This window comes from Colossoma macropomum, unplaced genomic scaffold (assembly GCF_904425465.1).
Source record: "Colossoma macropomum unplaced genomic scaffold, Colossoma_macropomum, whole genome shotgun sequence".
NCBI classification, from domain to species: Eukaryota; Metazoa; Chordata; class Actinopteri; order Characiformes; family Serrasalmidae; genus Colossoma; species Colossoma macropomum.
Genome location: NW_023495404.1, coordinates 5001 through 19660, shown reverse-complemented (window position 1 = coordinate 19660; position 14660 = coordinate 5001). Strand labels below are relative to the sequence as shown.

The 14660-nt window shown below is 38.2% G+C and overlaps 1 protein-coding gene across 6 annotated transcripts in view; it reads left to right on the top strand.

The window, feature by feature from the left end:
* The window catches only part of LOC118802060 (ribonuclease inhibitor-like), an 86995-nt gene that overhangs the window by 71064 nt on the left and 1271 nt on the right, over positions 1-14660 (top strand). The gene's annotated exons all lie outside the window — the stretch shown is intronic.

Sequence of the window (14660 nt, the reverse complement as noted above, 5' to 3'; positions counted from 1 at the left end):
CAATAATAATAATAGTAAGAATAATGGACTTGATGAACAGCAAACATTAAAAACACCAGTAGTGTCGTAAGAATTAGATTTGTTGTATAATGAATTCTGTGTGTGTGTTTGTGGGGGTGTGCGTGTGTTTGTGTGCGTGTGTTTGTGTGTGTGTGTGTGTGTGTTTGTGTGTGTGTGTGTGTGTGTGTTTGTGTGTGTGTGTGTGTGTGTGGTATTAAAGGGGGGAGTGTTTATGATTGTGTAGGGTAGTTTGAACTGGGTATTGGATCTCAGTATATCAGCTTCTCCAGTAAAGTTGGTTTAGTGGAAGATTACTGTAAGAAGTTGGTAACTGGCGTCCAGGTCGAGTCAAACTGAGTATTTCTGTGTTTGATGGAAGCAGATATTTTTCCATAGATAGATGATCCAGTAGTAAATGTTTCCAATGGGTGACTGTGATGGTGTTTTTGTCTTCCGGTTCATGAGGATGGTTTTCTTGGCGATGGTTAGGGTGGCGAGTAGGGCGGTGGAAGTTCTCTTCATCATACTGATTATTGATATGTCTCCTAACAGACATGGTTCTGGGGATAGGGGAATAGTGATATTTAAACAGGGCTAATTGATTAATAATTTCTTAACAAAAATGTTTTATAGGTGTTCAGTGCCACATGGCATGGATATAATTATCTGTGGTAATCAGTGTGCAATGAGAACAGATTTCAGTGCTGGTAAATCCCATTTTAAACATCTTTTGTCCGGTGTAATGTATTCTGTAGGTGATTTTATATTGTATGAGCTGTAGATCAGAACCTGAGATCAGATTTATATTATTTCTGCATATCTGTAGCCAGAAATCGGCACTGGGAGGGATGGAGAGATCTTCTTTCCGTTGTTATTTTTGCGTCTGATTTAGAAACTGGTTGTATATTTTTAATAAGAGTTTGGAGAGGATATATTCAAAAAATCAGAAATTGCGAGGGGGAGATCTGATGGACTCACAGTCCCTTTAATTCTGGAGCACAGTGAGGATTTTAGCTGGTGGAATTTGAGGAACTGATTGCTGCCAATGCCGTGGTTCTGGTTAAGACATGAGAATGATACCAGGGTACTGTTGTGGAAGATACTGTATGTTTAACGTGTGTAATGCCTTTATCAATCCAGGAAGTACAGTGCAGTGTTTTTTTTTATTTATGAGGAGGTCAGAATTATTCCAAATGGGGGAGTTAATATTCAGAGAGAGGAGAGTTTGTTATTTTTGTGAAATTTGTCAGAGCTTTGAAATTTGTCAGAGTTGTTGTGATTATTGGATTTTTAAAGCAGGCCTGTTTTTTCAGTGTTTGGGTGATACATGGTGGGTCTGCTATCTGGATATCTTTGCATAGTGTTTGTTCTGTATCGATCCATGTGTAATCTGTCCGGTTGGGATTTATCCATTTTAGAATATGTTGTAATTGGTTTGCGAGGAAATAATTGTAAATTAATAATAATTGTTACTGGAGGTTGAAGAGGTATCACTGAGAATAAGTAATTGATTCTGGGTAGTACTGTCATTTTGATTATAGCTGTTCTACCTATGAGGGAAATGGGAAGGTTTATCCACCGTTGGAGGTCATCACTTATTGTTTTGAGAAGGGGGGTGTAATTAAGGTTGGGTAATTCTGAAAGCTGGGGGGAAATTTTGATGCCCCAATATGTGATGGAATTAGTGCTTAATGGAATAGAGAGTGTCTGTAGCGGTGTATGACAGAGGTTCTTATGTATTGGTAGAACAGAGGATTTGGACCAGTTAATTGAGTAGTCTGAGATTTTAGAATCATTTTCAATAGTTTGAATCACAGTGGGTAGCGCTGTCGCCTCACAGCAAGAATGGCCTGGGTTCGATTCCCAGCCGGGTGACCAGGGTCCTTTCTGTGTGGAGTTTGCCTGTTCTCCCCGTGTCTGCGTGGGTTTCCTCCGGGTACTCCGGTTTCCTCCCACAGTCCAAAGACATGCAGTCAGGCTGATTGGACATGCTAGATTGCCCCTAGGTGTGAGTGTGTGTGTGAATGTGTATGTCTGTCTGTCTGCCCTGCGATGGACTGGCAACCTGTCCAGGGTGTGTCCTGCCTTCCGCCCAATGACAGCTGGGATAGGCTCCAGCTCCCCCCCGCGACCCAGAAGGATAAGCGGTTTGGATGATGTATGTATGTATGTGTTTAACGTCTGGATTCCTTCAATATTGACATTTTGGCGTAATGCTGCAGCTAATGATTCTATAAATATAGCAAATAAGTGGGGAGAGAGAGCGTCCTGGTCTAGTGCCTCTGTGAAGAGTGAAACGCTGTGATATTATGCCGTTAGTGGTTACAGTGGCGTATATGTATATATATAGTGACGTAGGTGAGGTATAAGATCTTAATCCACTGGATAAATGACTCTCCGAAACCAAACCTGCGTAATGTAGCGAATAGAAATTTCCAATTTACTTTGTCAAAGGCTTTTTCTGCATCGAGGGTTACAGTTGCTGTTTGTGATTCCTGGTCGGCAGCATATTGGATAATGTTGAGTAGCCGCCACATGTTAGTGGAAGAGTGTCTGCCTTTGATGAAACCTGTTTGGTCAGGGTGAATTAGAGATGGAATAACTGTTTCTATTCTATTGTCTAATGCCTTACTTATGATTTTATATCGGTATTGATGAGTGATAAAGGCCGATAACTGGGTGGTATGGTGGGATCTTTGTTGGGTTTGAGGTGGAGAGAAATTGTAGCTGTATTCATATCAGTGGGAAATCTCAAATTTTGTTTGATTTCCGTTGTTAATTAAATTAAGAGTGGTGCTAATATTTGCCAAAAATGTTTATAAAACTCAGCTGGGAAACCGTCTGGACCTGGAGCTTTATTGTTGGGCATTTGGTTTAGGGCTTTGTGAAACTCTTCTAATGATATTGGTTCTTCTAGTGACTGCTTTTGTTCTCCTGTTAGTTTTGGTAGTTTAATATTTATGAGAAAAGTATTTGTATCTTCCAGTTTTGGGTCATGGTCTGATAAATAAAGCCTTTCATAATGATTTCTGAACGTGTTATTAATTTCATCTGGGGTCTGCATAATCTTTCCTGTTGTGTCCTTAATGGCTGGAATTATTGTTTTTTCTCTATTTCTTTTAACGAGATTTGCTAAGAATTTGCTGGATTTATTACTGTATTCAAAGTTTTCATGTCTTAGTCTTTGTAGTAAAAATTTGGTTCTCTGATTTATCAGTTCATTCAGCTGGAATTTATAATTCCTTAATTCTTTATGTATTTCTTCTGTGGGTTTATTTACTATTGTATTTTCTAATTCTTTACTTTTTTGCTCTAATGTTGTTACTTTTTCTAAGTTCTTCTTTTTCTTATATGTGGAATATGATATTATTTTCCCTCTTAATACTGCCTTTCCAGTTTCCCATAATATTGTAGATTGGATTTCTGGGGAGTCATTTATTTCTAGGAAGGATGCCCATTCTGTTTTGATGTAGGTTGAAAATTCAGAATCATTAAGCAAAGATGTATTAAAACGCCACCTTAGGACTGGTTTACATTGTTTTTCTTTCAGATGATTCAAACAGGGGCATGGTCGCTTATTGTAATGGGGTGAATTTGTGTATGCTTGAGATTCTGATTGAGTGAGTTGCTTATTAAAGTAATCTGTACGTGAATATGAATGATGGACTGGTGAGTAGAATGTGAATTCTTTTGTGTTGGGGTGTTTTAGTCGCCAACCGTCAACAAGACCAAAATCACTCATGAACTGTTTTATTGTTTCTGTAGATTTCCAGTTACGAATGATTCTGGGGTTGGTTGTTCTGTCTAAACTTGGATCGATGACTGTGTTAAAATCTCCACCAATAATAATTGGAGAGTCTGAAAGATTTGAGAGTTGTTCAAAAACGTTCTGAAAAAAGGTGGGATTATCAATATTAGGGCCGTAGATGTTTGCAATGGTCATTGTATTGTTGTTAACAGTAATATTTATTATAATGAATTGACCTTCAGGGTCAGCAATAGTGGAATTGAATTTACTTATTAGGATGGCTACACCTCTTTGTCTGGAGTTGCAATGGGCTGAAAATATGTGGCTAAAATGGTGTGATTTCAAATTGATTTGGTCTCTTTCTGTTAGGTGAGTTTCCTGTAATAAGCATATATCTGCATTAATCTTTCAAGGCTGTTATGTATCTTAATTTTTTCTCCTGAAATCCAATACCACGAATGTTCCATTTTAGCTGTGATATGTAAGGAAGTTAAGTGTAATATGATGTATCTGTGTTTCATTGTTGGGCTGTGTATATGTGTGTGCTGTTACCTTTATATGTATATATAAGTCATGATTTGGGATTCTAGGTTTATATTTTGGTGTTGTTACGTTTGAATGTTGGGACAAAGCCAGAAATTTACAAGATGAAACATAAATGAAGACATAGATAATCACCAAAAACAGAGAAGAAAGAAAAAAGAAAAGAGGAAAAAGGAAGAAAGAATAAGTGAGGATAAAGTAGAGTGAGAGGGATGCTGGGTAGTCTTTTTAACGCTTGGTAATGGAGACCTGTGTGTGTGTGTGAAATTTCGTACAAAGTTGGACCTGTGCATATAGCTATAGAGAGAGAGAGAGAGAGAGAGAGAGAGAGAGAGAGAGAGAGAGAGAGACATCTGTAGGCAGATGGACAGACAGACAGATAAACAGGCAGACTGATGTCAATCATTGTCTGTTGTGTAGTCTGTCTAGTCAATAATATTCATATACTGCATAAGCAATGTCATTGTCAATAATAATGATATTGGCAACAATCTTCTTTCCTTCTTCCCACCTTCGCACTCTTCCTTTAATATATCCAGGGTGTCGTGTCCTTATCTCTAAATAAATTCCCATCAACATACAGCTTATCCACAGATATGACTGCTCTGTTACCTTCTTTCATCATTTGCTTTCTTACAGTGAAGAGTTTCTTGCGCCTGTCGAGTATTTCGCGAGGGAATCGGTCGTTAATCCCACAGTTTCTTCCTTTGAGCTCCTCTCCTTTGCTCATCATTAGTTGTTCATGTTTATAGTGCTCCACTTTGGCGACGAGGGGGTCTTGGACGTTTGTTTTGGGCGTTTTTCCCTCCGAGGCGGTGGACGCGGTGAAATGTTATCGGGTGGGAGTTTTAGTTTGGTGATTAAGAATTCCTGTACGGTTTTCTCGGGGTCTTCGGCTGGATTTTCAGGAATGCCAGACAGGACGACGAGCCTGTAGATCTAGTACTGTCTCCTTCATTTGTGTGTTTTCTTTCATTACAGCTGATAGGTGGGATGTGAGGTTGTTGATGGAAAGCTGTAGGGTTCTGTTTTCTTTAGACAGCTCAGTGATTTGTTGCTGGCTGAACTCCAAGCTATCACAAAGCGCTTGGAATTCTTTGTGGAGAACTTCAATGAGTGAAATTCTCACATCGACACTGCTCAGTTTATTGTCAATGGACTGTAAGATGCCACTGACCTCTATGTGTAGCACAGCTTTTGTTTGAAGCTCTAGATCTTCCCGTGAGCTGGGTGGACGTGGTCTTTTGCAGGTAGGAGTTGAGTTCATCTTAGTTTTGTTTTCCCCGTCTTCTTTATTCCTGATTCATGATTATCAGTTGATGGTAGGACTGATCGATGAATTCCTCTATTGCTTCCGGGTCGTTAGGATGAGAAGTAGGTTTTTTATGCGATAAGAGGAAAATATTTCAGTAAGGTGTTTTTACAAACTATGATCTGTATCTGTCAGCCGCCACCTTGTTGCTCGTGCACTCTCTCGCGGGAGTGTGAGTTAGCGTGTCATCCCCCCATTATGCAATGCAATTTCTGCATTAATTAAAAATATACACCTCATTAAGAGCTCATGTTTAATTTAATAACTATAAAGCAGGCTGTTATCATCTGTGTGTGAACTCCAAATTGGCTGTATCCCAATATGAATAAGCCCCTGAGTGAATCCGTCAGCAGGTAATCTACAGTGTATGTAGCTGGTTTCTATGGTGCATCAACATGGATCATTTTAGCTGACAGACACTGTACTGTACGTTTAGCTCTAACATGATTCACATTTAATTAGGATGTTTTAAAGGCATCATTAAAATTAAAACATCTACAAATACACAGATTTTAGATGTAAAATGAGAATGGTGTAGATCATCTTTGTGACAGAACCAGACGAATCAGATGCTTGCAGTCAAAATCAAAAGGAGAGGCTTTATTATCAAGGGCTTGAGCGAAACTCGTGGTCGTGGAAAAGACAGAGGTCAAATCCAAAAAAATCCACAGACAAATAAGTAAAATAATAAGAACCAGGCAAGCAAATTCAAAGGGGCAGAGACAAGCAGACAAAGTCAAATTCCGAAATCCAGGCAGACAAAACAATAACAAGAAGACAATCAGCAAAACGCTCAGTGTCTCTCCCTCGAAGAAGCAACACCTGGGCTTTATACTACATCTGACTAGACACGTGACAGAACAGGTGTACAAGACCAGTATTCAGGTGAAGGAGATCTATGATTGGAGTGCAGAGAAGAGTCGTGATCCCACAGAGGTTTTTTGGATGTGTGAGAATCTTGGTCCACTATGGATCGACTGAGATATTTATTGATTATTGATTATTTCATTTATTTTTATGTAGTCAGTGCTGCTGATGGAATTGAATTAATCTGTGCAGTGGTGCAACATCTGCGTTTTGCATAATTTGAAAACTCCAGTTACTCTTTTGTGTCACAGTGCTGTGAAAAAGTATTTGCTCCTCACTCTATTTCTTCTATTTTTGCTAATTTGTCACATTCAAATGTTTCAGATAATCCAACTAGCCTCCCTGCCGTCCCGTAACATGAGTACTGTAACAATCACTGTACTGGTGCAAAGGTCAACAAAGTATCTTGAAGTACAGTCGTCACAAACCAAACCCTGTTCTTATAAAGCAGCCCTGAGTCACCTGTACAAAACATCCCTCACAACAGCCTCAGTGAAGAACACAGTAGGACACAACACTGAGCTTTATCTAATTAGGAATAGACTTCAAAGGATCAAATATTTATGTACCGGGATGTCGGTCTCCAGATGGTCATGACGTGTGACGTTTCTTGAAGTAAATGTAGTTCTCGTTTGATTCACGTCATCATTTATCTGGAGCGATAAAAGAAAAAAAATCAATGTATAGACAACATCAACATTAGTCTTGTGGAAAATATTAAATAGAAGTCTTAAATTCAACCATGCAAAAGGTCAGCTAAGCTAGCAGATCACTGACTGACTACAAATAAAGTCTAAACAGTGCCACATTCAGCTCTTATAAACCCAGTAATGATCTCATAAACTAGACATCAGTCTCATCTACTCACACATCAATCACTCCTAAATCAGAACAAATACAGAAAACCTTAAACACCATCAGTAACTCTCAGCTTAGTAGGTGAACTGCTAGTTGGCTCTGTTGTGCTGTTACCTGTGAACATGGATCAAAGATCTTTTCAGTGGATGATGTTACAGTAACTTTGTCTTTTGATGAACAAAAAACATTTTTAGATAATACAACATTGACGTCACTGTGCAGTCAGAATGAGCACTGATTTGATAGAAAATGTTTAAGGTTTAAAACACATTTTTAAATAATATCTGGGGGTTAAATTAACATTGACTTCATTTACTGTGCAGTCAGAATGAGCACTGATTTGATAGAAACAGGATACAATGGTATAAAATTAGATGATAATAGACAGTAATAATGTTTAAGGTTTAAAAATACACAAAAATAACAATGAGGGATTAAATAAAGCCTCCAGACTATTAGATTAATATACACTTGATATAATATTGACTATTGGATTAATATAATTTTAACATTAGAGCACTTTATACTCCCCCATGTTCTCACCTTGCGTTGAGCGGTGCACCATGTAAGGTTATCTCCTCCATAATCAGACTTTATCTTCTCCTCTCTCTTAATATGTCTTATTGTGAACAAACACAGGTGTGTTCTACCATTTACTACAGTTTATTCATTATTTTTTAATTGGGATCAGCACTGTCGTTGACCAAACGCCCAAAGGACCCTTCATCATCAGTGACATTAATGCTACTTAAAAAAAGAATTAGTAGTAGATTTATCTTTTAGTAAAAAGTTACAAAAATATAAAGAACATAAATAAAATATACAGATGGTCTCAGTTTCACACTTACAGTGAAAGCAAAGAACAGAATCTTTATTAATCTACATTATAAATCTGAGAGCTGAACAGTTTCCCCATTGTGTTTGAAATCTCGCTCTCCAAAACAGTCAGAATCTTCTCCTGTGATTTGCTGTCCTTTGTACTCCAGAATAAAACTTACTTTCTCGATATTCACTTCTGCAAATTCACCACGACCAAAAAGACGTCAGAGAAAAAGAAAATAAATAAATGAAAATAAGGTGACATTTTCTCAAACAGATTTTCTGAACATTATTCTTCCCTCATTCTATTGTTGGTTAATCAACACCAACCTTCTTCATCTTAATTACTAAACCATTTAAAAACCCTTTTGAAATCATCTGGCCAAATATCATTCAAAGTAAAAGGTGTTACACTGTTACTTAACACACTTACAGCTCAATTAAACATTTAGAAAGACATATTCAGACATATTCTCACCTTTGGACTCATCTGTGTGTCTTTGATTGTACTGTTCAGTTACACTACATACAGGGTTTTTTGGGTTGAGTCTCCTCTGTATTTCAGTTCTGCTGCTGTAACAGGAAAAAATATGTCAGAATAAATGAGACAAATCAAGCATACAAATCAATTTTACACATTCATAGTATAACAATGATAATGTTCTACTCATCTGAGGCCTTTAATAAAAAAAGAAACAATGTTTTGCTGACGTATATAAACACTGAGTTAAGGTGCTCCTTAAACACCTCAGTGGTGTTTATCTGATCAAACCAATGCAATTATTATAATGTATAATATGATTTGCTACAGACGGAATGAAGCTGGTATTCATATTAAAATCTACAAGGTGTGTAAAACGTCACACGAGTAAAACAATCATAAAACATGTTTTAAATGCAACAATTCATTTCCATGGTATAAACATTACTGTATGTAATTAAAAACATTAATTTATTAAAACGTCAGTATAGACGTCACATAGATCATACTTTTCATCTTTCTCAGGAACTACAGCAGAACAGGTGTTACACTAAACGCTGCCCTGGTCAGTTTTTAAATCTGCAGAGCACCTTTAGGCCTTCAGCTGTTCAGCTCAGCTTTATTTACTCGTAGAATGAGTGAACTAGTCTTAGTCCAGCTCTGCTAACTGTGGAAGCACAACACCAGTGTTTCTAATTATGAGCCCACCTTTATAGTTTAAGTCACCATGAACACTGCCATGTTTACACATCCAACCATCCAGCTGTGTCCGAGTATAAAACTGTGAATGATCAGATAAACGTGCTGTTTCAGGCTTTTATCACATTCTGAATATTCACCCAGCCTATAAAGGACTGTTACATTAGTCTAAATGGTTGCTAACATTAGCCATAAGCTCACCTCAGGACGCCACTGCTTCTCTGCAGAGCACACGCGACCCAACACCGCCCTTCTCACCACTGCTGACCCAAACTCACCTGGCTGAATTAAAAAAAATAAAAAATTACTCTGTCACTTTAAAATAAATCTGATCTACAATGTTTAAAACCATGAAAGTACTCTGGTTTTAAAAATTCAACAAGCAAACAGCCGCATATCAATGAAGAACTAACAAACTTGATTAATTCAAACTGCTAGCGTGGATAGCTATCGCTATTACTAACTACGTTAGCAGCAGGTTAGCTCCATTACAATCCAACATACTGTACTTTGAGTATCTTACCCTATTAACGCCCTCAGTTCCAGAGAAAATAAGGCCTCTTGTCTTTATTTCAAGATTAAACAGCTGCACCTGACATCAATTCTAAATAAAGCAGCCCCAGTTACCCCAGTCTGCTAAACGCAAAGCAGCCACAGCTAACGAATGCTCAGCTAACACAAAGGGCTAAGCTATATATAAGCTAAATATATATATTACTTATTTTGAGCATCTGTGCCCAAGATAACAGTCTTAGAGGATCTATGCTTATGTTATATTTCATGAACTGCCACCTTATTAGCACCTATTACCTATTAAAAATCAACACTGTATAACATTACATACATATTTACACCACCACATTTCAAACGTACTTAGTTATTTAAAAAGTACATGTTTTTAGATGGAATACAGTGGAAAAATGCATCCCTGCTAAAGAAAACCCCCTCCTGAGTGAATCTCTGTAGCTCTGGTGGAAATGTGTGAATTTCGGAGTGAAAGTGTGTTGCTTCTGTTCTAAATCATGATTCAATGGATACACAAACCCTTGAAGCTGAACTTAATTTAATTGAACTACCCATGATTCTGTTCTCTCCATCAGAAGCGCTTTTGACCAGACAAGCTTTATTCCAGATTCCAGAACAGACTAAAAGAGAAACAAATGATGATGACAATCTAAGAGGCCTGAATTCATGACTCCATCAAATGTGGTATATATAAACCCTTGAAGCTTTTCAGGCACACATGAATTGTAAAATGAAACATGCAGCCTAACTTACTTTCACATCTAAGTCCATCTAATCGGTGCAAGTGGCCCCTAAGAAACTGAGCATTTGTCCAGGTCAGACAAAACTTCAACAGCCTTGAATGTTTCTGAAACTGCTGAAAAAAGAGGAAGGTGTGAATCAGAACTGGTCATTTAATATGTGAGAGGAAGAAAAACTCGTACTACTGCGGAAACCTTTCGCTGTACTTTTTAAAAGCCAAATAAAAAGATAAATGTAAGGACAATGTTTACATATTTATATAATCAGTTTTAATGTGCACATGTTCACGATTTTATATTCTCTGCAGCACAGTTTTAAACTAACCACCGTAGCTACCAGTGTAGCTTTTAATGTAAAACTACATCACAAATTAGGGTAGAAGATTCAGTTAATCACGGGCAACAGGCTACTGGTCTATTAGCTGCTTTACTGTCATCGTCAGTCACTCTAGAGACACAGTAAAATCCACCTTCTGCATCACCAGAACTCCAGTTTTCAGTTGTTTGATATGATTATAGAGTTCACTTCTACAGTATAGAGACAGTGACACTATCACCATACAGAAAGACTGAGCTCCATCAATATATATTAAGCACAAGATCTTTATTACTTGGATATCGTACTGTAATGTTAATCCTTTGGTAAACAGCTCTAAAATTGATTTAAAGGTAGTTCTTAGGTACTGATGAACATGTTATACCTTTCCCAGTCTCCCATTTAGTCCTCACAAAACAAACACTGCTCTTACTAAAGTCGTGAGTTGGTCTAAAAACATTATAATATAAATGACACATGATAAAGTAATGGTGAATAATAAATAATGATGTCAAAGAATGTGGATCTGAATGTTCAAAGCGTTATGAATACAGTAATGATCACTGTGTTGGTGCAAAAGTCAACAAAGTATCCTGAAGTACAGTCGTCACAAACCAAACCTGTTCTTATAAAGCAGGTTTAAGTCACTTATACAAAAACATGTCCCTCACAACAGCTTTAGTCAAGGACACAACAGGACACAACAGGACACAACATGTCCTTGTAATCAATAATCGCAGGACACAATCAAGTTGTTTGTTATTCAGGGTTGGGGTAGCTACTGAAAAATTAGTAGTTAGCTACTTTATAGCTACTTTCCCAAAATTTGTAGCTGCTACAGTTTAGCTACTTTTCCAGAAAGAGTAGAGGCTACTTTTTAGCTACTTTTAAAGCGTTATTGTCAGAATGTTTGTGAATCTCCACCTGACACACCAAACAAGCCCAGCTAACACACCAAACAAGCCCAGCTGACACACCAAACAAGCCCACCTGACACACCAAACAAGCCCAGCTGACAGTGTGAACAAGACACTGCATTTAGTCATGAGCCAGAAAGAAACAGACAATTGAAAATATACAAAAAGATGATGAAAAAGTGTGACCAACAATCAAACTTACACACCCAAAGGTGTGATATCCAACAAACATTAAGACTAAATGCAAAGTCAATCAACAAAAATAACCGAATACAAACCAGAGAATTTGTGCAAAGCGCTGTCAACTGTTGAAATAAAACTGCTCCAATTTAAACATTTCAGCAAGATACACTGATCAGGTATAACATCATGACCACCTCCTTGTTTCTACACTCATTGTCCATTTTATCAGCTCCACTTACTATATAGGTGCACTTTGTAGTTCTACAGTTACAGACTGTAGTCCATCTGTTTCTCTGCATACTTTGTTAGCCCCCTTTTACCCTGTTCTTCAGTGGTCAGGACCCCCATGGACCCTCACAGAGCAGGTACTATTTGGGTGGTGGATCATTCTGAGCACTGCAGTAACACTGACGTGGTGGTGGTGTGTTAGTGTGTGTTGTGCTGGTCTGAGTGGATCAGACACAGCAGTGCTGGTGGAGTTTTTAAACACCTCAGTGTCGCTGCTGGACTGAGAATAGTCCACCAACCAAAAACATCCAGCTAACAGCGTCCTGTGGGCAGCGTCCTGTGACCACTGTTGAAGGACTAGAGGATGATTAGCTCATACTGTACAGTGAGAGACGTCATCTCTGGATAAGTTGTCTGAGCATGTAAAGATCAGAGCAGTTCACTGTGGAACTGTTTACTCTGACAGATCATCACCCAGAATCTTTAACTAACCTGTAAAATGTGCAGATACTTTTTTATTTAACAAAGATTTACACATCAACACAACATGCAGCGATTCAGCAGTGCTGATTGGATGAACTAAACCATAAAAAATAAACAGAGTGACAAAAAGCAAAAATAAGGAAAAACATCAATGATTCTTCAATAATGCCTGAAATATTAAAGCAGTCAGTTTTATTGTGTTAAAGTGGAGCAGATTTGCTGTTTTTACAGAGATTTCAGGCGGTCACGTGTACATTTTCTTTCTCTCTCTCTCTCTCTCTCTCTCTCTCTCTCTCTCTCTCACTCTCTCTCTCTCTCACACTCTCTCTCTCCCGCGCCGCATGCATTCGCACGCCCGCAAGCACTCACGCGCGTCACTATTTGAGCCAAGACTTAAAACTTATATTAAACACAAATCTGAGAACAGGAACTGTCTGCAGTCTTTCTGTGATGATTAAATCATTAAACGGCCCAAATTCTACATTTTTCCTGTTTTTTATTTTTCTTCCGAGCTCCACTTATAATGTTTGTGTGTTTTATGTATCAAAAACAGTCATCATTCATTTTTCAGTGACCATTTTTCAGCCTCTCTTTATCCTTTTTGAAATAAACAGCTGTTTTTATTTCTGTGCTTTTAAGCTTCATGTAAATGAGCTCTGCTCTGATTGGCTGTACTGTATTGTGCTCCATTCAAAAAGCAGTCCAGGCTGAAACACTCTTATAACTTCAGTGTGAGTGGGCGGGGCTAAACTGCTGAAGGCTGAATAGGTGGATGTGTGTAAATGTGTAGGTTTTCATGACATCACAGAAACAACAAATTCAAAAAGGGCTGTTTTTCAGCTCAGTTTCCAGTGACTGAATGTTCTGGGAGACTCTGACAGTGTTCAAACACCACATCCAGCTCTTATTTAAAAAGGGTGAAGAACATTCAGCTCTCCATGATTTGGGCCCTTTAATAAAACTTAACGGTGACTTAACGACTTCATTCACTGTGACTCTGACAAAACATCTAACATTTTTCTGACAGTCACAGCAACAGTCACAGCAAATGACCTCTTGTGTTGCGTCTCTTGGAACCTGTGGAAGCTGCTCCTCAGGCTGGAACTGGTCCTTCTTGGTCACCAGAGGGTTAGTTGTGACCAGAACGTCTGTCTCAGCAATGTTCCAGAAACAGAAGTAAAATTCAGAAATGTGGTTCCAGCCATGATCTGATTGGCTGCATTAGACGCTGTTCTTGTGGTTGTAGTTGGTCTTTTTCATTTGCCATCTGTAAATATATGATTATGAGAATCAATGTGGAAGTTTCAGAAAAAGACTAGAAATGAAAACATCAGTTAATCTTGTTTTCATTCACAGTGAATGTTCATCTTTAATACCCTGCGTCTCCATATTAAAGCTCCTTATAGCAGATTTAGGGTTTTTCCTGCTACTGTGGTTCATTTTGGGCTAACAGGGTCATCATTCATCAAGTCTCCAGAGAGAGTCGTCTTCCAGAGCAGCATCAACACTGAACCATATAAATAAAGCATAACAGAACTTTTAGTTCTAGAACCACAAAAACTACAGAAAACCATTTAAAAATTAGCACATCAGCATCTCCTCACACATTACACTGACCAGCCACTTCATTAAGGCCACCTCCTTGTTTCTACACTCACTGTCCACTTTATCAGCTCCACTGACCGCATAGTTTCACTCTGTAGTTCTACAGTTACAGACTGTAGTCCATCTGTTTCTCTGATACTTTGTTACCCTGACTGCAGAAACGAGGAGGTGGTCTTAATGAAGTGGCTGTCCAGTGTCCAGCTAAATGAGAGAGTAATATCATTCATACCAAAAACCTTTCCACTGTAATGAAATTCAGACATGAACACTTTCAGGACATCATGATAGATTTTCTGTCTCCTTTCAGGTTCATGTTTAGTTATTAGTTCCTCTGTG